General features: G+C 41.4%; 1 long non-coding RNA gene across 1 annotated transcript; it reads right to left on the reverse strand.

The window, feature by feature from the left end:
* Positions 1-344: 344 nt before the first annotated feature.
* LOC117530238 lies at positions 345-17,240 on the reverse strand. Its single transcript, XR_004566246.1, has 3 exons — positions 17,230-17,240; positions 16,390-16,394; positions 345-508 (listed from the first exon to the last, which is right to left on the reverse strand). It is a non-coding gene; the product is annotated as an uncharacterized LOC117530238 (long non-coding RNA).
* Between the last annotated feature and the right edge of the window lie 8,319 nt (positions 17,241-25,559).

Raw genomic sequence — 25,559 nt, forward strand, 5'->3', positions numbered from 1 at the left:
TTTGCACAAGACCTATAAAGGAATTCTGGTTTTATTTGTTATTTCACTGAATTATTTTTTATTGTTATTTATGTTATTTTAATGTGTGTTTGATCAACAATTAAACCTTAACGATATATCATACGGCTGTTGTCAATCTCTAAATCATATTTGTTGTTCCCTTGTTTGCACACAGGGTCGGCACAGCAAGTCCGAGGCCTCGCGCACCAAAATGGCTAGAACTGGCTTGAGACCAGTTGAAGGAAATCAGTCACAGTGATGGTGAACTTAAACCCTTGTATTGATTGCTTTCAATGACCATGTTGTTCGCAGATCAATTTTAAGGTTTTGGTATTTCATTTGTGTGTCTTGTATGAATTATCATGTGCGTATTCAGGTTGCTCTTTCGTCCAAATCTTTGACCACACTCAGAACAGACAAATGCTTTTTGCCCTGTATGAATTATCGTGTGTATGTTCAGGTCGCCCTTTCGTCCAAATGTTTGACCACACTCGGAACAGACAAATGGCTTTTTCCCCGTATGAATTATGATGTGTCCGTTCAGGTGGCTCTTTCGTCCAAATCTTTGACCACACTCAGAACAGACAAATGCTTTTTGTCCTGTATGAATTATCATGTGTTCTTTCAGGTGGCTCTTTCGTCCAAATCTTTGACCACACTCAGTACAGGAAAATGCTTTTTGTCCTGTATGAATTATCATGTGTTTGTTCAGGTCACCCTTTCCACTAAATCTTTTTCCACACTCAGAACAGACAAACGCTTTTTGCCCTGTATGAATTATCATGTGTGTGTTCAGAGTGCTCTTTTGTCGAAATCTTTTGCCACACTCAGAACAGTCAAATGGTTTTTTCCCTGTATGAATTATCATGTGTGTGTTGAGGTTGCTCTTTTGTCCAAATCTTTTTCCACACTCGGAACAGACGAATGCTTTTTGCCCCGTATGAATTATCATGTGTGATTTCAAAGTGCCCTTTTGTCTAAATCTTTGACCACACTCAGAACAGACAAATGGTTTTTTCCCCGTATGAATTATGATGTGTTCGTTCAGGTGGCTCTTTCGTCCAAATCTTCGACCACATTCAGAACAGCCAAATGGTTTTTGTCCTGTCTGAGTTCTAATGTGTTTGTTCAAAGTGCCCTTCTGTTTTTGTGTTTTACTCTGATCAAAACAGCTAAATGGTTTTCTGCTTGTTTGCCTCGCCTTTCGCCTTTTGTTTGCCTCTGAGTTGTTCATGTGACCAGATGCTTTCCATATTTAGAGCCTTTAAATTGCTTCTCATCAGTGTTGTTTGAACTAACAATATTGATATGTTTTCGACAGTTAAAACTTGGCCAAGGTTCTCTGGTCTGTTTCCAGTCATAACTGTCATCAGTCTCAGTTCCTGAATTGTTTGAACTCCTGCCACTGGTATCTGGTTGTAAATGACTGTTTGGACCTGAGTTGCTGGCTGGTTGTGCTCCTCCATCATCCTCTCCATGAGCTTCTGCTGTCAGTGTTCTGTGTACAGATGAGCTGCTGGCTACAGGCTCAGCCTCTGTGCTCTCATCATTTCGGCTTTGATGAAGCTGTGATGACTCTGGTTTTTCATCATTTTCACTCTTCACAGGGATGGCAGTGAAACCAAACTTGGTGAGATCTGCCTCCTCCAGCTGCTGAAGCTGCTCTCCCTGCTGACTTATCCACAGCTTCTCTTCTTCTTTAATGTCCTCCTGGTTAACACTCAGATTCCATTCCTGGTGTTCAGAGAGAGTTTCTTCTTTAATCACCAACAATGGCTGCATGTCTGAAAAGAAACAAATTACCAATAAATGTTAGAACAACACTCACTGAAATAAAGTAGTAGCGTGGTGAGTTTGACCTAACGACAGTAAGTTATTTTACCAATGGAACTGATAAAGTGAAAATGTACAGGATTTGTGTAAAATTTCAGAAATTTTAATTCATGTCTTTGTCTTCCACAATTGACTACTGTAATGATTTATTTCCTGGACTGACATTTATAAACACAGATTTCTCTGACACTGATCAGTTACAGATTTTTTTGAAGCTCTGACGATGACATCAACGTAGCAGAAGAGCTGCTTTACATCAAAAGCCTTCAAGGCCAAATAAGAGGAAGTAGGAAAGAACAGATTAACAGATAAAGAAAATGCTCATTTTTTTTAGATTTAGATCCACATATTTGTGAGAGCAGAAAATTGAATCAATTCCTAGCTATCAGGATATGAATCTTCAGTAAATACTTCATAACAACAGATTAGATTAGATTAGACTGAAGTTCAATAGAGTATATAACGTCAATAGAGAATAGAGTTTCAAAATTTAAAGTAAAAAAAAACAAAACAATTTGCAAATATAAATAACAGACATACTGATCAGTAATGGTTTACTGGCTACTACTGTTCCTCTCCTTCCTGTCCTCTCTCTTCCTGTTACTCCTCCTCTTCCTGAGTGAGGAGTTGTACAGTCTGATGGCCTGAGGGACAAAGGAGTTTGTACAGTCTGTTGGTCCTGCACTTGGGAAGGAGCAGTCTGTGGCTGAAGAGGCTCCTCTGGTTCACCCTGACATCAGGGTGAATGTGAGGCATTATTTTTGAGCGTCTGATGCAGATGGAAAAGCGCTGTATAAATGCAGTCCATTTACCATATTTTAACCATTCTTTTCTCCCCTGTGTTAATGCCAGGGCTGCTGCTAAGCCAGTCTGAGCTTTATGATCGGAGAATTCCTTCTCCAGTGCCATACAGAGCTTCTGAAAGTCCTGCCTTACCAATTCAGGTTGGTGATCAATGAATCTGCCAACCTCATGGCTCGAAGTTCATCTGACAAGATAGATGAAGTCATCACTAGTAGCTTGAGGAAGTCTGAGAGAATACTGGATAAAGTAGTATCTCAGATACAGAGACGTATTCTCTGTAATTATTGTATGGCTTTTGCCTTACAATATAAAGCGCCTTGGGGCGACTGTTGTGATTTGGCACTATATAAATAAAATTGATTTGATTTGATTAAAGTTCAAGTATGCACCAGTGTCCAGGGACCCATCAGGAGTTGGCTCAAAGCGGTTTATGTGTGGTGCCATCTTATTAAGTTCTCAAGTGAGAAGGGGAAGAGTCTGAATGTGTGGGGAAGAATCAAAAGGTGGGTTTTCAGAAACCTTGCGCTACCCGTCGCAGTTTTCTTGATGAGTCTTCCGTGCATGGAATTTCCGTCTTCCAATGAGAGTTGGAAGGAAGGAAGCATGGAGAAACGGTCCTCTGTGGATCTCTGTAATGAGGGTTGTGTGTTTCCCCTCTCCAAATATTTTGGTCAGTTTCATCCAGCTGTCTGAAGTGTTCCACATGAGAGTTTTCAAATTCTTGTCTCAATGAGAACACTTCTTCACTGGTGTGCTCCAGCTGCTGGTGAGTTTCTATCAGCAGTGATGAAAGTGTGTAATTGATCCACAAACTGAAATCCATAGACTACCTAAACTGAAAAATATTTATATTGTAGGGGATTTTCTTGTCTGGCAGATCCACTCCCAGTAATTGTATGTGGTGAGCAAACTTGAAGACTCAGAGACTGACAGGACACAGACTTCAAAACCAGATGACGTATTGAAAAGATGCCTTCACAGAATGAACAGAGTCAACACAACAACAGCGCTGGGGTGTTGAGGCAAATGTCCCCCTCTGCATTGCATACAAGAGCCCTGACATAGCACCCTGCCTATGTTTTTAAGCCTGTGCTCAACTGACCCCCAGGTGGGTGGGTCTTACCCTGTTGTGTGGATTCGAACAGTTATGTGATTGGATGGAGAGTGTTGAATTTGACATTTGTATGCTGGTGATATACTCACGTTCTTTATCTGAACAGTATGTGTTATAACAAAAACTTGTGCTGCCTGTCTCTTGTGTCAGTGTAATAAGCAAAGAACAGGATATTTCTTGATAACTGTCTGCCCCAAATGAAAGATATGAGGAAATTCAGTTTTATCAGGTATGTATGCTGTGTCATCAAGTGGTCTGAGGGCAAGCATCATGGAACATTCTGTCCAACAACTTGCATCTGTTGTCTAACAATATCATGAATGATATTCACGTTTGAGAGACCTGCGTTCACATTTTGCGAGACCTGCATTCATGGTTGCGGAGATATTTATTCAGTGTTCACGTTTTGCAATTAACAGTTTGTGATAAATGAATGACTTGCAGCTCATTCGCATTTTGGGGTTAACAGAGCCACTGGGTACACACAACTTTTTTGCAGAAGACCAGGCCATTTTCAATTCTCTGATGAAACAAGATTAATAAATAGACACAAAATACACAATTATTAACAAAAGTACCAACTGCAAGGTGCATACAGAGAATTTGATTAGCTGTGGTATTTCCTGAATTTCTTTCAAAAGAAAATTTTCAAAAACTGAAAAGGGAAAGGAAGTGTTTCCCTTAAATAACGGTATCTGGACAACACACAATTTTTTTTTAATTATTAAGTTTAGTCAATTTGTGTTCTTTGAATTTAATTGAAAATTTGCAAATCTGATTGTTTTAAGAAAATGTTCTGATTAAACTATTGGCTTTAGACAATAAGCAATTTGATTGTATGATTACATCAATGTTGAAAGCAGGATTAGTTTAACAGAGAATTAATTTGGAAATGAGCAAAAAACTGTAAAAATGCAACATCAGATAATTACCATACAAAGAGAACACAAACAAACTGGATTTGGAAATGTATGATCTCAGATTTATTAAATGAGTGAAGTAGTAAATATGTGCTTTTAGTTTGAAACAAGTCTGTAATGTAATGATAACAGATGATGACTGGGAGGAAACACTCAGACCTGGACATAACTTTAACAGCTCAGCATGGAGGGAGTTTGATGTGAAAGGTGAATATGTGTGATTTTAACACCCCATCTATCACCTCAAAATACAGCAAAATGCTTAATTTGTGTTGGAGGAACTTTGGGGATGGTGACTGATTTCACTCATATATTTTGGGATTGCCCAAAGATTTAGATTATTGTAAATATGTGCAAAAAGAAGTAAGGAGAGTTGTGGTATTGAAATACATGTTAATCCAACTGTGAACATAGTACGTCCCTTCAGCTGCTCCCTTGTTTGTACTCGGGGTCGCCACATCAAATCCAAGGTGGATCTGCATGTTGAATTGGCACAGGTTTTATGCCGGGTGCCCTTCCTGACGCAACTCCACTTTACATGGAGAGATGTGGCAGGGGTGGGATTTGAACCCGGAACCTTCTGCACTGAAACCAAGCGCATTAACCACTTGGCCACCACCCCCTGCAATCCATTCTAATCCTGTACATACTGGGAATATTAAATACTAAATCTTGCTTAGATTCGCTCTTGACAGCAAGATAATTGATCACAACCTTCTGGATGAAGTCACAATCCCCTGACATCATGCAATGAGAGAGCAAGAGGAAAAAAAAAAGGTTTACATGACAGAAAGAAAATCACAACAAGACTACAGCTGAAACTAGATACATATGAGACAAGATGGAAACCAATAACACAATTATAATATAGCGCTAAGTGGAGCGGGTGTGACTTAATGTACATCTTCATCTTTTCTATTTGTGTGAAATAAATACAAAGTTAAAAAAAACAACAACATCCAGCCCTTTACCTCTTTTGTTCTCTTCTTTTAAATGACTCATTTCTTCTTCCTGGTCTGTGATCATTCCTTCATCAGCAGGTGTTAGCTGTAGTTTCAACATGTCCTTCAGCTGCTGGACTTCAGACATGTTTGTAGAAAGACTTTAAAACACACAAAAGAAAGAGAGAGTCAACAACCAAGTGGAGGAAAGACAAGGATTTGCTCATTTTGAAATGGATGCCTGCAACACGTTTCAAAAGCTGGGACAGTGGTATGTTTACCACTGTGTTACATCACCTTTCCTTCTAACAACACTCAATAAGCGTTTGGGAACTGAGGACACTAATTGTTGAAGCTTTGTAGGTGGAATTCGTTTTCATTCTTGCTTGATGTACAGCATCAGTTGTTCAACAGTCCGGGGTCTCCGTTGTCGTATTTTGCGCTTCATAATGCATCACACATTTTCAATGGGCGACAGGTCTGGACTGCAGGCAGGCCAGTCTAGTACCCGCACTCTTTTACTGTGAAGCCACGCTGTTGTAACATGTGCAGAATGTGGCTTGGCATTGTCTTGCTGAAATAAGCAGGGACGTCCCCGAAAATGACGTTGCTTGGATGGCAGCATGTGTTGCTCCAAATCCTGGATGTACCTTTCAGCATTGATGGTGCCATCACAGATGTGGAAGTTGCCCATGCCATGGGCACTAACACACCCCCATACCATCACAGATGCTGGCTTTTGAACTTAGCGCTGTTAATCTGGCTGGTCTTTTTCCTCTTTTGTCCAGAAGACACGGCGTCCATGATTTCCAAAAACAATTTGAAATGTGGACTCATCAGACCACAGCACACTTTTCCACTTTGTGTCTGTCCATTTCAAATGAGCTCAGGCCCAGAGAAGGCGGCGGCGTTTCTGGATGTTGTTGATGTTTGGCTTTCACTTTGCATGGTAGAGTTTTAAACTGCACTTGTAGATGTATTGACAAACTGTGTTAACTGACAATGGCTGTCTGAAGTGTTCCTGAGCCTGCGCGGTAAGATGCTTTACACAGTGATGTCGTTTTTAATGCAGTGCCACCTGAGGGATTGGAGATCACAGGCATTCAATGTTGGTTTTCGGTCTTTCTGCTTACATATAGAAAGTTCTCCAGATTCTCTGAATCTTCTGATTATATTATGGACTGTAGATGATGGAATCCCTAAATTCCTTGCAACTGAATGTTGAGAAACATTGTTCTTAAATCAAATCAAATCAATTTTATTTATATAGCGCCAAATCACAACAAACAGTTGCCCCAAGGCGCTTCTATATTGTAAGGCAAAGCCATACAATAATTACGGAAAAACCCCAACGGTCAAAACGACCCCGTGAGCAAGCACTTGGCGACAGTGGGAAGGAAAAACTCCCTTTTAACAGAAAGAAACCTCCAGCAGAACCAGGCTCAGGGAGGGGCAGTCTTCTGCTGGAACTGGTTGGGGCTGAGGGAGAGAACCAGGAAAAAGACATCCTGTGGAGGGGAGCAGAGATCAATCACTAATGATTAAATGCAGAGTGGTGCATACAGAGCAAAAAGAGAAAGAAACACTCAGTGCATCATGGGAACCCCCCAGCAGTCTAAGTCTATAGCAGAATAACTAAGGGATGGTTCAGGGTCACCTGATCCAGCCCTAACTATAAGCTTTAGCAAAAAGGAAAGTTTTAAGCCTAATCTTAAAAGTAGAGAGGGTGTCCGTCTCTCTGATCCGAATTGGGAGCTGGTTCCACAGGAGAGGAGCCTGAAAGCTGAAGGCTCTGCCTCCCATTCTACTCTTAAAAACCCTAGGAACTACAAGTAAGCCTGCAGTCTGAGAGCGAAGAGCTATATTGGGGTGATATGGTACTATAAGGTCCCTAAGATAAGATGGGACCTGATTATTCAAAACCTTATAAGTAAGAAGAATTTTAAATTATTTTCTAGAATTAACTGGAAGCCAATGAAGAGAGGCCAATATGGGTGAAATATGCTCTCTCCTTCTAGTCCCCGTCAGTACTCTAGCTGCAGCATTTTGAATTAACTGAAGGCTTTTCAGGGAACTTTTAGGACAACCTGATAATAATGAATTACAATAGTCCAGCCTAGAGGAAATAAATGCATGAATTAGTTTTTCAGCATCACTCTGAGACAAGACCTTTCTAATTTTAGAGATATTGCGCAAATGCAAAAAAAGCAGTCCTACATATTTGCTTAATATGCGCACTGAAGGACATATCCTGATCAAAAATGACTCCAAGATTTCTCACAGTATTACTGGAGGTCAGGGTAATGCCATCCAGAGTAAGGATCTGGTTAGACACCATGTTTCTAAGATTTGTGGGGCCAAGTACAATAACCTCAGTTTTATCTGAGTTTAAAAGCAGGAAATTAGAGGTCATCCATGTCTTTATGTCTGTAAGACAATCCTGCAGTTTAGCTAATTGGTGTGTGTCCTCTGGCTTCATGGATAGATAAAGCTGGGTATCATCTGCGTAACAATGAAAATTTAAGCAATGCTATCTAATAATACTGCTAATTACTTTAATTACTAATAATTACTAATAATAATTACTAATTATTATTATTATAATTAATAATAATTACTAATTACGTTTAATTACTACTAATAATTAAACTGTTGGAGTTTTTTCCCCGCCATGCAGTTGTTCAAAAAGTGGTGATCCTCACCCCATCTTTGCTTGTGAACAGCTGAGCCTTTTGGGGATGATCCTTTTACACCCAATCATGACACTGACCTGTTTCCAATTAGGTGTTCTTTGAGCATTCATCAACTTTCCCAGTCTTTTGTTGCCCAGTCCCAACTTTTTTGAAATGTGTTGCAGGCATCCATCTCAAAATTATCAAATATTTGCACAAAAACAAAGAAGTCTAATAGTTTGAACATTAAATATCTTGTCTTTGTAGTGTATTCAATTGAATATAGGTTGAAGAGGATTTGATAATCATTGTATTCTGTTTATATTTACATTTTACACAATGTCCCAACTTCATTGGAATTGGGGTTGTAAATAGAGAGATATTAATGCCCATAATCTGAAATAACTTACAAGGGTTATTTTTCTTATCCAGTCTCCTGCTCTTCATGTTGACTTGTATCTCTGTTTATCTGCACAGTTAGAACATCAGCAGATTCCTTCAGGATAAATTAAGACTTCTGGTTTGAGTGAAAATCCAGAAATGTACACTTTGGTACCACATTGTTCCTGGGTCTACTGGGATGACATTTTCACTTGTCATTTGCACAACCCATCAAGGCATTATGACAACAGCTGCTTTATAATCAAGAGGTCGGTACAGCAGCAAGAAAAGGTGAAATGCGTAATAAACATGTAACCATTAGAAACAGTTGTCCAGGGAGGTTCAAAAGGTTCAGCTAGAGTACTGACGGGGACTAGAAGGAGAGAGCATATCTCACCCATATTGGCCTCTCTTCATTGGCTTCCTGTTAATTCTAGAATAGAATTTAAAATTCTTCTTCTTACTTATAAGGTTTTGAATAATCAGGTCCCATCTTATCTTAGGGACCTCGTAGTACCATATCACCCCAATAGAGCGCTTCGCTCTCAGACTGCAGGCTTACTTGTAGTTCCTAGGGTTTGTAAGAGTAGAATGGGAGGCAGAGCCTTCAGCTTTCAGGCTCCTCTCCTGTGGAACCAGCTCCCAATTCAGATCAGGGAGACAGACACCCTCTCTACTTTTAAGATTAGGCTTAAAACTTTCCTTTTTGCTAAAGCTTATAGTTAGGGCTGGATCGGGTGACCCTGAACCATCCCTTAGTTATGCTGCTATAGACGTAGACTGCTGGGGGGTTCCCATGATGCACTGTTTCTTTCTCTTTTTGCTCTGTATGCACCACTCTGCATTTAATCATTAGTGATCGATCTCTGCTCCCCTCCACAGCATGTCTTTTTCCTGGTTCTCTCCCTCAGCCCCAACCAGTCCCAGCAGAAGACTGCCCCTCCCTGAGCCTGGTTCTGCTGGAGGTTTCTTCCTGTTAAAAGGGAGTTTTTCCTTCCCACTGTCGCCAAGTGGATTCTGCTTGGTCTGTGTTATGGATGTTTGTGCACTGTCTGCATGTGCGTGCATCAGTATATGGTAGAGCATTCTTACAGCTTGAGCAACGACCAGTCACGCACTGCCCAGTACTGCAATTGTAGGAAATCAACTGCAGGAGTGGCTTTGGTGCAGGTGTCTTATCCATCCAGTAGATGGATAGTGTGCCACTGCTGAGGTCCCAACCATGACCATCAGGGCTTGGTGTCGTAGCGTCAGCATCAAGTGATGACCGCCAGATGCATGCCTGGTATGTAGCAGAAGAAGAGATAAAAGAAGAATTTTACCAACAACTACAAGCTGTACTCGATAAGGTGTCCAGAAGAGATATTGTCATCGTGATGGGAGATATGAATGCCAAAGTTGGGAGTGACAATTCAGGAAGAAAGCATGTTATGGGGGCAGAAGGAATGGGAACAATCAACAAGAATGGTGAGTTCTTTGTGGATTTCAGCGAGATGAATGACCTCGTCATCAGAGGGACAGTTTTTCCACACCGAAATGTGAACAAAGTGACATGGAGATCACCAGATATGACCAAATTGACCATATTGCAGTTTCAAGAGAATGGAGACGGACCCTACAAGATGTTTGAGCATGCAGAGTAGCTGACTTTGGATCTGATCACACTCTTCTGGTGTGCAAGCTGAAGATCAAGATTGCCAGAAACAAAGAGACAGGACCACAAAGGCACCCATGCTTTGACACTACAAAGCTGAAGACACAGGACAGGAGAGTTTGCCATCATTCTGGCCAACAGATTCCAGGCCCTTGCAGATCTAGAGGACGGCTCACTGGAAAAGAAGTGGAAACGGGTGAGAAGTGCTTTTGACACAACCGGCTGAGAAGTGCTTGGACGTCGACAACGACAGTACAAGCCCTGGACTTCAGACGACACCATCAAGAAGATAGACGAGAAACCAAGCACAAGGTGATTCAAGCCAGGACAACAGCCCAGAAGCGATGCCTGCAGCAAGAATACAATGAGTGCTACAAAGTAGTGAAGAGAAATGCAAAGAAGGCCAAATAGACTTTGCGGAAGGACACACCACCCAGGCTCAGGAAGCAGCAGAGAAGAACGACACGAAGACCCTCTACTACGCATCATCATCGAGCAGTCGCTGGAGTGGCAGTGTCCGCTGTACATTAACTTTATTGACTTCAGAAGAGCGTTGGACATGGTGGACAGGGAGGTGACATGGAGAATACTGAGGCACTACGGCATTCCTCTCAAGATGGTCAAGATCGTCCGGAAACTGTACGAGGACACCGCCTGCCACGTCATCTACAACACCAGTGTATCAGAGCCCTTCACAGTCAACCAAATCACAGTCAATCATCCCTGACAGAGTCCGTCAGGGATGTGTGTTGTTGCCGCTCATTATCTCTCTTGTAATTGACTGGGTGATGAGGACAGCCATGACCCCACCGCGTGGGATCCAGTGGACACTCATGCACAAGCTTGAAGACCTGGATTTCGCAGATGACATCAGCTTGCTGGCCCACTCCCTTCAACACATGCAGGAGAAGACAGAGAGCCTCCACAGCACTACAAGGCACACTGGCTTGGATATCAAAGTGGAGAAAATGAAGACAATCAGTGCTAACGCAAGACAGACAGAAGCAGTCTGCCCGGGTGAACAGCAAATTGAAGACGTCGACAAATTCACCTACCTGGGAAGCACTGTCAGCAAGACAGGAGGTACTGACGATGACATTAAGGCCAGGATAAGCAAGGCAAGAGTTGCATTCACCACCCTCAAACCCATCTGGAAGAGTATCAACATACATTTTCCCACCAAACAGAGTGTTCAACACCAATGTGAGATCTGTGCTGCTGTATGGCTCAGAGACCTGGAGACTGACCAAAGGGCTGGAGCACAAGCTGCAGGTCTTCATCAACACATGCCTGCAACAGATCCTTGGCATCAGACAGAATTGCCAACGAAGACCTTTGGCGCAGGACCAAGCAGAGACCAGTCGGGGACATCATCCGGATACGAAAGTGGAAGTGGATTGGGCACACTCTACACCGAAGGCCGAACAACATCGCGTGGGAAACACTGGACTGGAACCCACAGGGGAATAGGAAAAGACGGCCAGTGACAACTTGGCGCAGGACCCTGGACAGCGAAATGAAGTCAATCAAACTGTCCTGGGGAGAGGCAAAGCAGGCAGCCCAAGACCGAACTTGCTGGAGATCTGCAGTGGAGGCCCTTTATGCCAGTTGGAACCCAGAGGATTAACGACATGGTACTTGAGGTCACCTTTCACTGGTGGAAGATGGCAGGTTTTCACATTCTTGCTGCAGAAAGGTTTGTAGCGGACAAGGTCTGTGTCATTGCCAATGTGTCTATAGAATGAACAGACAAATTGTGCACAGCCTTCCAGTCTTTCATCATCAACATCAAATGATGATTTGAAGGCACAAACCAACACAGCGACATCTGTATCGGGCGACTTGATGATGATACATTCATGCCCCTCTGATGCTGCATGGTTTGCATGTAGCAGAATGCGGATGTCAGCTTCTTCCTTCACAGTGCACAGTTGGTCTACCCTGCTGCAGTCCACACAGTCATCTCTCTCTGCAACCCTGTGGCATTCATCGCCATGGGTGATCTAACAGGGGCCAAACTCCTTCAACTTGGGTGCATATTCTGGCTGCTGAACCTCTTCTACCAGAAAAGTAGCTAGTTTGGCTTGTTCTCGCCATCACTTAGGAACTTCTTCCACTGTGTTGGGCACTTCTGATGTCCATCAAGGATGTTCATGTGCAAGACACCCGATGCACCACGTTTGGCTCACTCTGGGTTCTTGATTGAAACCCCAGTATACTGATCCATAACCACGTCCGTTCAAGTGTTGCTTGTTGACTTCGTCATCTGGAAGACATACCCAGGTAGGTCTTTGAATGTCCTGGGTATTGTCTTGATGGACTGCAGCATAGCCATTCCATCAAGGATACACACTGCTGCTGCAGGGACATCTTCTGTTGGTTCTGCATGCTCTTCCAATATATGCAGCAAAGAAGCCTTGGTTGTCTTTGCAGGTGCAACATCAGGAGTTGCAAGAGACCATGGAATGGGCCCCAATGGATATTTGAGGACTTCCTTCATGTCCATTTGTCTGTGCTGTGCAATGACCACCATCTTTGCAAACAGGCCCCTGTCAGCCTTGATTACAACATCCCTGGTGGATACTTTCATCTTCTTCACCTTCACCAGACTCTGCAATGTCTTCAGTGCAGCCTTTGGTAATGGAGCATAGAAGTCTACTTGGCTGCTGCACAATATGTCCTGCACAAAGGATGTGAAGGCATCAGCCCCGAAAAAGTTTGATACAGACTGAACTTAACTGTTAAGAGTGTGTGTTGCATTGCATGCTCAGCACTGTCAATCAGCTAAACTTGAAGACCAGGCAGGAACTTACATAAATAATTCCTGGTAAACTGCAGATGAAAATTTAACAAGGATATATACTATGCAGGTCAGGAACAACATGTTGCAGGTTTCCTGTAATAAAGGACATGAGTCCATACAATTCAAGCTATTGATACACGCTATCTGAAAAATAACATGTATATGCACTGAATTTATAATACTAATTAGAATAATTAGAAAAGTAATAACTTAAGCATAATTAATCTGGGTGTATTTTATACATCTAAAACCCGACACAGACACATTTGTAAATTAATATAGCCATCCGGGTCTGGCTGGAGTCAGTACAACATTTTAAAATTGTTTCTTTGAAATACTGGAGAAAAAAAATCACCAATTTTGGGGGTAGGGGTAAGGATTGTCTTGTAACAGCAGTACTGCTGGTGCTAGAGAGTTCATATTTTATATGTGATAGTAAGAATAACCAGTGACTAGATCTGTGTTGTTTGTTTTGAGGTATATACAGAGGGTACTTAAAAATCTCTTAAAAATTTTGGAGAAAAAAAACGCAAAAATAATGGTTGTTTTTTAAGATAAATAGACAGGATCTCAATGTTTTAAGAAATGGATAATGAAAACCAAGGTGCTTATTCACTAAATATGAGTTTCAAAGTGTATATTTTGCCGGATATGGCAAACACGCTGTTGGGAAGGTGTCGTGACACGCCCCCACAACAGGGGGCGTTAATGAACGGACAATGGATAAGCCAAAAAAGTAACAATTTAATGTTGTGAATCACACAACGAAATACAGACAATAACAATATTGTGGATAGTCAATTATACACAAGGTGACGTGTGGGCAGGCTCGAAGATAGAAGACGTCTGGCGAGAGAAGAGCCGGATCCCACACAGTTTCCACCACCAACGGATCTGAAGAACACCGGAGCCGCCAAGCCCTGCGCCCCAGGTGGCCACTGTCTTCAGCAGTCAGACCCGGTACTGCTGGCAGAAACAGAAACAGTTAGTGGTGGGTGTGTGAATACACACCCAGCAGTCTTACGGTGTTTGATTCCTCCAGGAGGGAAAACCTCCACCTCCAATCACACACTCGTGCAGCTCCTGTCTAACCACTTATCTGGTTGGGGTGTGAAGCGAAGCCGTCGCTTATCACACCAAACGCCAATCCCACAGATAAGGCACACACCACAGGAAAATGGCTGCAAAAGAAGTTCAGACTATTACTCAATGTTTTGTTCAGCAGAGAAAATTACCTGAATGGTAGCTGATTTCTCAGCGGGGAGGTGGAGTTGCAGTCCGGCTTTTATGGAGGATGAAGTTGATGAGTGACAGCTGGTGTTGATGATATGTGACAGCTGTCACTCCAGTAGTTCCGACGCCCTCTCGTGCTTGAAGCCCGCACTCCAAGCAGGGCGCCATCTGGTGGTGGTGGGCCAGCAGTACCTCCTCTTCAGCGGCCCACACAACACACGCACCTAGCAATATTTGACCGGATCTCCTCGCTCATTGGCTAGTTCAAATGATATCATCACAGAGGGTATTTCAACATGGCGGTGCCCTCAGCATTGAGTGTTGGTGCTAATTTTTCATCTTTAAATGCCGTTTTGGGTACCATAAAGTTGCTTGAATTGGAACAGAAAATCACCTACTCCCGGAGGGATTCTCGGACGCTAAAAGCAGCTCAAAAATGTGGTATAGCCGTGCCCGAAATTATTTCCACCGGCGCTTTTTGCCACGCGGTGGAAATAGCTCGAGGATTCTCGGACACTAAAAACAGCTCAGAAACGTGGCATAGCCGTGTCTGAAATTATTTCCACCGGCGCTTTTCCCCATGCGGTGGAAATAATTTTTGCAGTCTTGGTATTTTTTCTGTGTAGGGCGGGGATGATAAACAAAACCTGCAAATTCAAGACAGAATAAAAACAAAAATACAGAAGTCCATGTCAGCACGTGTTTATCCTGTTTTTTTTCTGTCAGTGTCTGCAAAACCTTCAATCAGTCCACCCCTGAAAATAGCGAATGGTAAAATATGCCAATGAAATGAAAATCACCAATAGAGCTACTATCATGAATATGAAATAAGGAGAACTTAAACTCCGATCGCCTTGAAGTTCCCACCCAAAACCCAAACGCGGCCGTTCCGTTCCACCGTGAATAAATTTAGATGGCCGGCAAAACAGCGCAACCCGCCACTTTGCCGGTGCCATGTACGGCGAAATATCGTCCAGTTGAACTTTGCCGAGGGTGTCGCCATGTTGAAATAAACTCTACGATGATGTCATTTGAACTAGCCAATCAGCAAGGAGATCCGGTCAAATATTGCTATGTGCGTGTTTGCCATATCCTGCAAAATATAACCTGCCTATAAGTTTGTATGTGTATAAACTTTTGAACCTCCCTGAACAACTGTTTCCAATGGTTAGATGTTTATTACGCATTTGATGTTTTCTTCCTGCCACACCGACCCCTTGATAAAGCGGCTGTTGTCATAATGCCTTGACAGGTTGTGCAGATGACAAGTCAAAATGTCATCCCAATAGAGCCAGGAACAATGTGGTACCATAAAAAGTAAAGTTGCGGGGGGGGTTAGGGTTAAGCTGTTTCTCTTTTTCAGACCGTGTTTCCTTCAATTCAATTTCTGTGCAAGAAAATCCCCAAAATCTTTGAATAATCAGTTTTGGACACGACCTTCCGTCCCTCAGCTACCAGAGTTCAGCAGTTTGGAGTCATGACATTGATACATGAGCTTCAGATTTTATGAATTGTGTGCATAGTTCCATTTTTGTGTGTATAAAATGAGGAAAAATAGGCTGTGGCTATTCGCACAGCGGCCATGTCCATAACTCTCATTTTGCTATTCGCACGGCAAGACTCTGGTGGCAAAACTTGGAACTACTTGTATAAACAAACATACTGCATTCAAGATGTCATAACTCCTTTAATATTTTTCGATTTTGATTTTTTTTTTTTTATTTGGCCGTGTCCATAATTCTCATTTCACTATTCGCACGGCAAGACTGGTGGCAAAAGGCCAACCCTAGTCGAATGGCGGCTGTGTCCATAACTCTCATTTAATGCAGTATGTTTGTGTGACCGCAGGACCTTCGCGGCCGGTGTTGTGCCAAAGTACTTATCCCCGTCAGAAATTGTACCCCCTGGTGCGGTAAGACGTTTATGATCACACCACTGTCAAGATAATCCAATGATTTTCACTCTCTTCAGTTTGTTCATTCGAGATTAAAATATAACAGTTATAAACTGTACACTCTTGTACTTGTCTGTGACTTTTTCTGTTTTAAATAAAAGATAAGCAGACAAATGTGATGTGGGTGATGGTTGTTTTGGTTTACAAGAAATAAAATTCAGCTTTTACACTGTAAAAAAAATCCAGTTTTTACAGAAAAATTCTGTTAGCTGTGGTTTCCAGGGGAATTCTGTCAAAATTACAATGAATATGTAAATGGTTTGCACATACATATTTATGTAAATTTTACAGTTTAAACCTGTAACTAAAAAATATTAATCTGTCATTCTGATGGTCTTTTTCATGTTGAATTGGCATGGCCATGCTGATATTACACCTTTTTTGTGTAAAATTTACAAATATACACTCAACAAAAATATAAACGCAACACTTTTCGTTTTGCTCCCATTTTGTATGAGATGAACTCAAAGATCTAAAACTTTTTCCACATACACAATATCACCATTTCCCTCAAATATTGTTCACAAACCAGTCGAAATCTGTGATAGTGAGCACTTCTCCTTTGCTGAGATAATCCATCCCACCTCACAGGTGTGCCATACCAAGATGCTGATTAGACACCATGATTAGTGCACAGGTGTGCCTTAGACTGCCCACAATAAAAGGCCACTCTGAAAGGTGCAGTTTTATCACACAGCACAATGCCACAGATGTCGCAAGATTTGAGGGAGCGTGCAATTGGCATGCTGACAGCAGGAATGTCAACCAGAGCTGTTGCTCGTGTATTGAATGTTCATTTCTCTACCATAAGCTGTCTCCAAAGTCGTTTCAGAGAATTTGGCAGTACATCCAACCAGCCTCACAACCACAGACCACGTGTAACCACACCAGCCCAGGACCTCCACATCCAGCATGTTCACCTCCAAGATCGTCTGAGACCAGCCACTCGCACAGCTGCTGAAACAATCGGTTTGCATAACCAAAGAATTTCTGCACAAACTGTCAGAAACCGTCTCTGGGAAGCTCATCTGCATGCTTGTCGTCCTCATCGGGGTCTCGACCTGACTCCAGTTCGTCGTCGTAACCGACTTGAGTGGGCAAATGCTCACATTCGCTGGCGTTTGGCACGTTGGAGAGGTGTTCTCTTCACGGATGATGCGAAGGAGATGTGTTGCACTGCATGAGGCAAATGGTGGTCACACCAGATACTGACTGGTATCCCCCCCCAATAAAACAAAACTGCACCTTTCAGAGTGGCCTTTTATTGTGGGCAGTCTAAGGCACACCTGTGCACTAATCATGGTGTCTAATCAGCATCTTGATATGGCACACCTGTGAGGTGGGATGGATTATCTCAGCAAAGGAGAAGTGCTCACTATCACAGATTTAGACTGGTTTGTGAACAATATTTGAGGGAAATGGTGATATTGTGTATGTGGAAAAAGTTTTAGATCTTTGAGTTCATCTCATACAAAATGGGAGCAAAACCAAAAGTGTTGCATTTATATTTTTGTTGAGTGTATTAAGTCCCTTTGGCTGCTCCCATGATTTCACTCGGTCACCACAGCAGATGCAAGGAGGGTCTGCATGTTGATTTGGCACAAGCTGTACACCAGATGCCCTTCCTGCTGCAACATCATGTTGCAGTGAAATGTGGCAGGCGTGGGGTTCGAACCAGGAACCTCTGTTACTGAAACCAAGTGCACTAAACACTTGGCCACCACCCCTGATATCTGTCTGTATCTTATAGTTCAGGGGTGCTCACACTTTTTCAGCATGCGAGCTACTTACAAAATGACCAAGTCAAAATGATCTACCCACTACAAAAATGCAAAACATATAATTATTTTCAAATGTATTGAGGATTGTTTGTATGTACAATGTATGTTGATGTACCTTGGATAACCGAATGAGCCAATATTGCACAACGCACATAATAATTAACTATTAATATTTTTTGTAATTACCTGAGTTTACTTTGATGACTTGCACTGAATTGAATCAGCCAGGGATGCATAGTCCGGACAGTAGCTGCTGACAGCCAGCCTCAAGCACACTTCCAAATGTTCATCAGTCATGGTGGAACGGTATTTGGACTTAATGATCTTAATGTAGGAAAAGGCTGACTCACATAAATAACTGGAGCCGAATAATGCAGTCAAGGAGGTAGCACATTTCCTCATGTTGGGGTACTTTACCTCTGTGATTAAGTTCCAGAACTGTCATGAGCTCTCGACTTCAGCTCAATGTCGGTTTGTAGAGTCAAAATCTCAGCCATGGCTTCACAGCGCCGTGTAACTGTATGTCTTGACAGCTGCAGAGCTTTGATTGAAGATAATATCTCTGCCTTATTTTTAAAGTCTCGGAACAATGAGCCAGCTGCTTTAACGAATGCCTCTTTTACCATCTCTCCGTCTTGGAAGGACTTATTGTTTTTAATGATGACGTGACTCACCCGGAACGATGCTTCGGTGGCGACTTTCGCTTTTGAAGTTTGTTGAGTGAAAAATGACTGCTGTCCAGACAACTGGGATTTTAGATCCTCTACCTTTCTCTTTCTCAGCTGGCTTTTCGGTGGGAAGTCGGTGTCATATTTTCCATGAACAGTCTAAAAATGCCGCTCCACATTTCCCTTCTGTGGTACTGCGATGTTAGACTGGCAGATGAGGCAAACGCACTTCGAAAATGACATTGTGAAAAAAAGTCCACCTCCCATTCCATATGAAAGTGATATGTTTTTGCCTTCTTACTTGGTACAGCTTTCTCACTCATTTTGATGACCATAAGCTTTAGCAAGGGCTTAAAATCAGAGGTAATTCGCTGACTAGCTTGTAAGTTTTGCTGCGCTTAGCACCGTTGTTTGCGCATGAGCGGTGACCTAAAGGTCAAAACTGAGTGGTCATCTGACTGGTTGCCCTGTATGTCAATCAAGTGACGGGATGGATAATAGCCCGACATCTATTTTTTAATGTCACGCCGCGATCGACGTAATGAGCACCCCTGTTATAGATTAATAAGCACAGTAGCTTTGTGGTTAGCGCATGTTGCCTCAGAGCAAGAAGGTCATTGCTTTGATTGCCACCTGTGGCCTTTCTGTATGGAGTTTGCATGTTCTCCCCATGTTTGTGTGGGTTTCCTCCGGGTGCTTCAATTTCCTCCCACATTTAAAGACATGCAAGTTAGGTGAATTGGAAACTTTATACATGTTCAGGTCTCCCTTGCAAGAGATCTTATCTCAATGGGACAAACCTGTTAAATTAAAATTGCACCCTATTTTCAACTTCATATATACCTTAGCTCATCCACATAATGTCTTTATTTAGTAGAGTTGCATAGGGGATACATTTTCTGGCAGCCACCATCTGTCAGCCTGTCAGAGTTTGTATCCTCCTATCTTTATAGTTGGAATTGCAACCTACCATCAGGTGTTTTATCTTCATTTATACTTTAGCTCATCCACAATTACTACAGTAAATTTCAGGGGATACAAATACTGACAGGGATAAGTACTTTGGCACGACACTGAGACGGCGGTGGGATCGAACCCGGATGGCTCGCACTAAAGACCATTCCTCTACCAGGTCAGCCAAAGGGGAATTCCCTGTTAGCCAAGCTAGCGGGAACGTCTTTTCAGTCAGGACCTGGGACCTTCATCCCGCTACATTTGTTTATACAAGTAGTTCCATGTTTTACCACCAGAGTCTTGCCGTGAGAATCCGGTTGTTAAGCGCTGACGTAACGCATCACGTGATAAATCTGTTTCCGGGTCCAAAGACCTCCAAGTTTACAATTAAAGTTACATCTGTTTGATCATTTTAAGGATTTACAGTTTACAGTTTAGTTTGTGTTTACATTGTGCGCAAACCTCCGTCCCTCCCTTCTCTGCCTCCACCTCCGTTAACCGCATTTGTCTGGTTCTATGGTCAGAACACTTAAAACTTTTTTTTTTTACTTTACATATTTTATTATGCACAGGTAAAATATACATCTGTTTGTCAATAAAAAATTATTTATTACAAACATTATTGACAATCATCTGATATAACCGGGGTCAAAACAAATACAACACTGCCATCTACTGGTTCCCAGATGCTTAGTACTTAGGGCGAATACTGCCATGAACACTACTGGCCAGTAGATGGCAGTAGAGGCCTTGAAAACAAAATTCCAGATACTCCCTGTCTGCTACATTTAAAATGCGTGGAATTTAACAAACGCAAATACAATAACAATGTCTATAAACCCAGAGAATATATTCAAGAGAGTTGTAGGCACTAGTTTAATGCTGTTGTCCGTGGAGCCTGAACAGAGTGTCTGAAATGCATTTGTTCTGTCGTGAACGTGAGATTACATCATCCTACCCATAATGCACTGCTGGGCTCAGCATATGCTCACAAAACCTTAAAAATTAGCACATTACTTTAAAACTAAAACATATCTGATATTTTCACTTTATAAAACTTCAGACATGACAGTAATTTTAAATAACTTGTCCAAAATTAGTTTGGTAAAATTTGAACCCTAAGTTAAAAATGTATGCCTCTGGATGATTTAGGTGATATTGCCAGCATATCGGTAGGGCTGTTACGATTAGGAATTTCTGGAGATGATTAATTGTCAGACAAATAATTGCGACTGACGAATATATTGTCTATTTTTTTTTCTTTTTTCCCTCTTCTTTATATTCTACTATTGTAGTATAATTACACAACTCTGGAAGAATGTTTGGCTTCTGTGAGTGGAGAAACTGGGAATGGTGCAACATTTTTATTTTCATTTTACATACAGTCCCAACTTTTTCTGATTTGTTGTTGTTTCTGTTGCATTTCTGAAATTGTTTCTCTTCATCAGTCACGTTTTGTGCTTAAACACTGCATTAAGCTCAAGATTGAACAAATAAATACCTTTGGAAAATAACAGCTGTTAAAGTTCAGAGTTTTCACCTGCTTTTTGTGATCTGTGCGTCTGAACTTCACCACAGCTTCTCCATGTCAGGGTTTTTTGTGGCTCAGTTCATTCATATATTCTCATTTTTTAAAGCTATTTGACCGTTTATTTCATCTCATGATCCCATAAATTCAGCATATGACGCGCACATGGTGTGAACAGGACGGTAACGGCAGAATCACACCTTTAGAGAAAGTTCAGAGAGAAGTAAAGGCAGCTTCACGTTTTTTTTTTTTTTTTAACTAGTTCACTCGGGTTAAAATCCTCTCTCTGTTCTGCGCTCGATGCGCACTGATGGTTCTCAGACTAACGTGTCGCACCTGCATTCAGGAATCTCCCTCACGCACCCCCTCCCTCGCAGTCTACAGCCTGTTGACTCCGTGCGCGCGCACACACACCGACATCTCTGCATTTTAGACGGCTTTTGAAGAAGACGGCCACTGTTTTAATCGGCCGTCTTATCCAAAGGCAGGACGGATCGCTCTTCAGCCTCCATGTTATTGTCCTGCCTGAAGACGAGAGCAAGGCTGCAGCACAATAACGTCAGATTCTGAGTCGTTTTATACTTTGTGGATAAAATAAATAATTCACGGTAATCGCGAATATGAAAAATAATCGCGATTGACGAATATTGTAATAATTGTGACAGCCCTACATATCGGTATGGTGTTATTGTTAGTGTTATAATTTTAGAAATGCTTGTCGCTGTTAAGCTTTGTTTATCGGTCTAAAAGTTATCGGACAAAAGTTAATCGGAAGATAATTGGTCCGATAATGGTTTTTAAAGTTATCTAAAAAGATAATCCGATAATGAAACCATTATCTTCGATAACTATCTGTTATCGGATTATCGGAACTGTGCCCACCACTGTCCAATTGAAAATAATGGAGAAACAACCTGAGCGTCTGAGATTTTTACATAAAACAAACGCAGTAACAACGTCTATAAACCCAGGTAATATATCCAGGAGAGTTTTAGGCACAACATACAAAGAGTTTTATGTTGCGATGTTAATGCTGTTGTCCGTGTGCAGCGGTGTAAGTGCAGCCTGATCAGATCGTCTCTTTAGACAGCACGCCTTTTTTGTTTGGAGCCGGAAGTTGAAAATCACATGATGCGTTACGTCACACTTAACAACCGGATTGTGAAATGAGTTATGGACACGGCGGCCGTGCGAATAGCCACTTCCGGAAAAAATGAAATCGATAGTATCGATTAATCGGCTTCATTAGTCCATCACCAAGCTGAACTGTCCTTCATTTATCATCATAAGTCACAGTTTGTCTTATTGATTTTGCTGATATTTGGTGTTCATTCTATAATAAGAACTCCAACATAAACTAACAGCTATCATTTGGATGTGGTGGAGTTGGTCTGAAATAAAGTTTAGTGGACAAACCTGCTGTGGATCAGCGAACTTCAGGCTTGAAAACAGCATCCAGCACGTTGACTAGTTTCTTCTCTTCTTTAAATCCACTCGTTTCTTCTTGCTGCTCTGCGATCTGTTTGTTTCTACCAACTCAAATATCTCGGCTTCATTAGCAGCAGTTAGCCGCTGTTTCAACAACCTTCCCGGCTCTTCCACCTTTTCGCGCTAACTTCGCCTTTTCTTCTTCTTCTGGTTTACTGTCGACCTTTGTGCTTCTGGAGCTCTTCAAAAAGCATATTCGAGGATCACAGAGTGAAGTTTGATCTGTTCACAGAAGTTTCCAGCGTCTCCAGCTAACTAGCTTTAGCCTCGGAAGACAACAGGAAACAGTTCTTCTTCGTTGCATTCTTCCTTTTCTTCTATCGAGTTTTTGCCGGTGCACAAACCAACACACTACATTATCGCCACCAACTGTTAGGGAGTGGAGCATGGCGTCTGACGTTATGTTAATGAGGAAATGTGAAGCTCAATAGCGGAGGAAAAACGTGGAGAAAGTTACACTGTACCATATTCTATTTTGCTGCTGACTGTTTCACCAACAAAAAACTTGACCTCATGATTACTCAGTTGCTTTACAGACGAAACAGCTGTTACTCTTTTTCAGACTGTTTCCTTCAATTCAGTTTCTGTGCAGGAAAATCCCCCAAATCATCTTTGAATAATCACTTTTGGACACGACCTTCTGTCCCTCACTTGCTCACTTCTCTCACTGGTCCTCAGTTCATGTCCGTCTCTTCTGTCATGTTGATCTTCCAGCATTTCTGCTGCCAAATTGTCTTCATGACAGAATCAGAAACGCCGCTGATTCAGGAAAAATGTTCCACTTTAAGACGCTCCTCGTTCCACCTCCACCATCGACTTCTGTCACCACTGATGGTTTGACTTCTGACCTTACAGGTACAGCAGCAGACATCATGAACCGGTTCTAGTTAATAACCGGAGCTCAGCCAGGTTTATTCTCCAACTATTTCCCCGCACTATGCAGGTGAGAAAAATTATGACAAACCCCCAATAAAATTCTTTACCAACTGCTGTAAATTTTGTAAGAGTCATTTTAGTGTTTAAACTATTGTGTAAATAGACTTTTGAATGAAACCTGAAGTACCAGCTGGAATCTTGACAGCAGTGTGTCGACTGTATCAGAGGACAGAAATTTGCTGGAAATACTTTTGCTGGAAGTTGAAGTTTTTTTCCAAAAATTTTATGACGATCTGTAAATTTTCTTGAATGCCGTAGTATTTTTTTCTATTAGAAAACATGAAATTCAGGAATATGTTTAATTTCGGGTGAATCTCAGTTTTCCCTGACCAAAAGTTATTTTTCACCAAATTCAAATTTCAAAATTCTGCATTTAGGAACAGAGCTTTGATGAATCAAACAAAACCATCAACATTAAAAATTTATCAGAAACTGGAGGAAAAAAAGCATTTTGGGTGAATTTTATTATTTTTCAAACAACTAGTCCGTTTACAACAAAATTCAAAGTTTTGTGAGGAAAAATTGTGAGGCTAAAGCTAGTTAGCTGGAGATGCTGGAAACTTTTGTTTTTTAAATTTTTGTTGGATTTTTTAATACAATGCAATGGACCCCAGACACGGGGTCTATAGTTGCAGTCTACACACTGCTGCCACTAAAACCTTCAAAATGGTGACTGTTCCCTTAATTGCTGGTAACTGCACCTCGTGGACACTTGGTTGACCAGGGATTGTCTTAAGATATTTCTTCAGGTTGATCTTAATAAGCCCTGTCACCTCACCACAACTGGTGTTATATGTATATCTTTTAATGACCATGTTGTTTATAGGTCATTTTTAATGTCTCTGTATTTTGGGAGTCTTTTTCTCCCCCTTTCAGCTCTATTGAGGTCAGTCTTTGGGGACAGTTATATCAATAATTGTGGCTTTTTTTCTTGCCTATTCCAAATAACATTATCGGGTTTTATTGCACCTCCTTCAATATGGCTGTTGTACTTCTGGCTGATTCTTTAACTACGGGCACTATTGGCCTTGTAAATGTAATTTCCACCACACCATTGCCTTACAATATAAAGCGCCTTGGGGCAACTGTTTGTTGTGATTTGGCGCTATATACATGTGACCTGATGTCACTGTTTATCTCCATAGAAACTACCCAAACAATCTTTCATACAAACTGTTTAAAGGGACATTACAGTGTTGTGGTGGAAATTACGGCAATAGTGTGGGACAACTACATTTTGTTTTAAAAAAATCACAACAGTTGTATGACACTGAATAACCCAATTATGTTTTGATTATTTTACTGATATTTTATTCAGAGATATTTTAAAACATTAGAAAAAACGTTTCTTTACCATTCATTTTTATCATTGAAGATCAAAAGTCTGGGTGTGGGACAAGCACAAAATGGCAATATTTGCATATAATGATGCTGAAAAAAGGTGAAAAAGTCATCATAGACTACTAGAACACATTTCTTAACACACTTTCATTGTAAAGATAACTATAAAAGTGTGAAATTTCCCCTTTTTTCTGTTTTTCATACAATATGATCAAAGGACATAAGTGCCCGTAGTCTAAGAATCACCCATATACACACACACACTCACATACATACATACATATATATATACACATATATACATATACATACACACATATACACACACACTCAACAAAAATATAAACGCAACACCTTTGGTTTTGCTCCCATTTTGTATGAGATGAACTCAAAGATCTAAATCTTTTTCCACATACACAATATCACCATTTCTCTCAAATATTGTTCACAAACCCGTATAAATCTGATAGTGAGCACTTCTCCTTTGCTGAGATAATCCATCCCACCTCACAGGTGTGCCATACCAAGATGCTGATTAGACACCATGATTAGTG

This window comes from Thalassophryne amazonica, chromosome 18, assembly GCF_902500255.1.
Source record: "Thalassophryne amazonica chromosome 18, fThaAma1.1, whole genome shotgun sequence".
NCBI lineage: Eukaryota > Metazoa > Chordata > Actinopteri > Batrachoidiformes > Batrachoididae > Thalassophryne > Thalassophryne amazonica.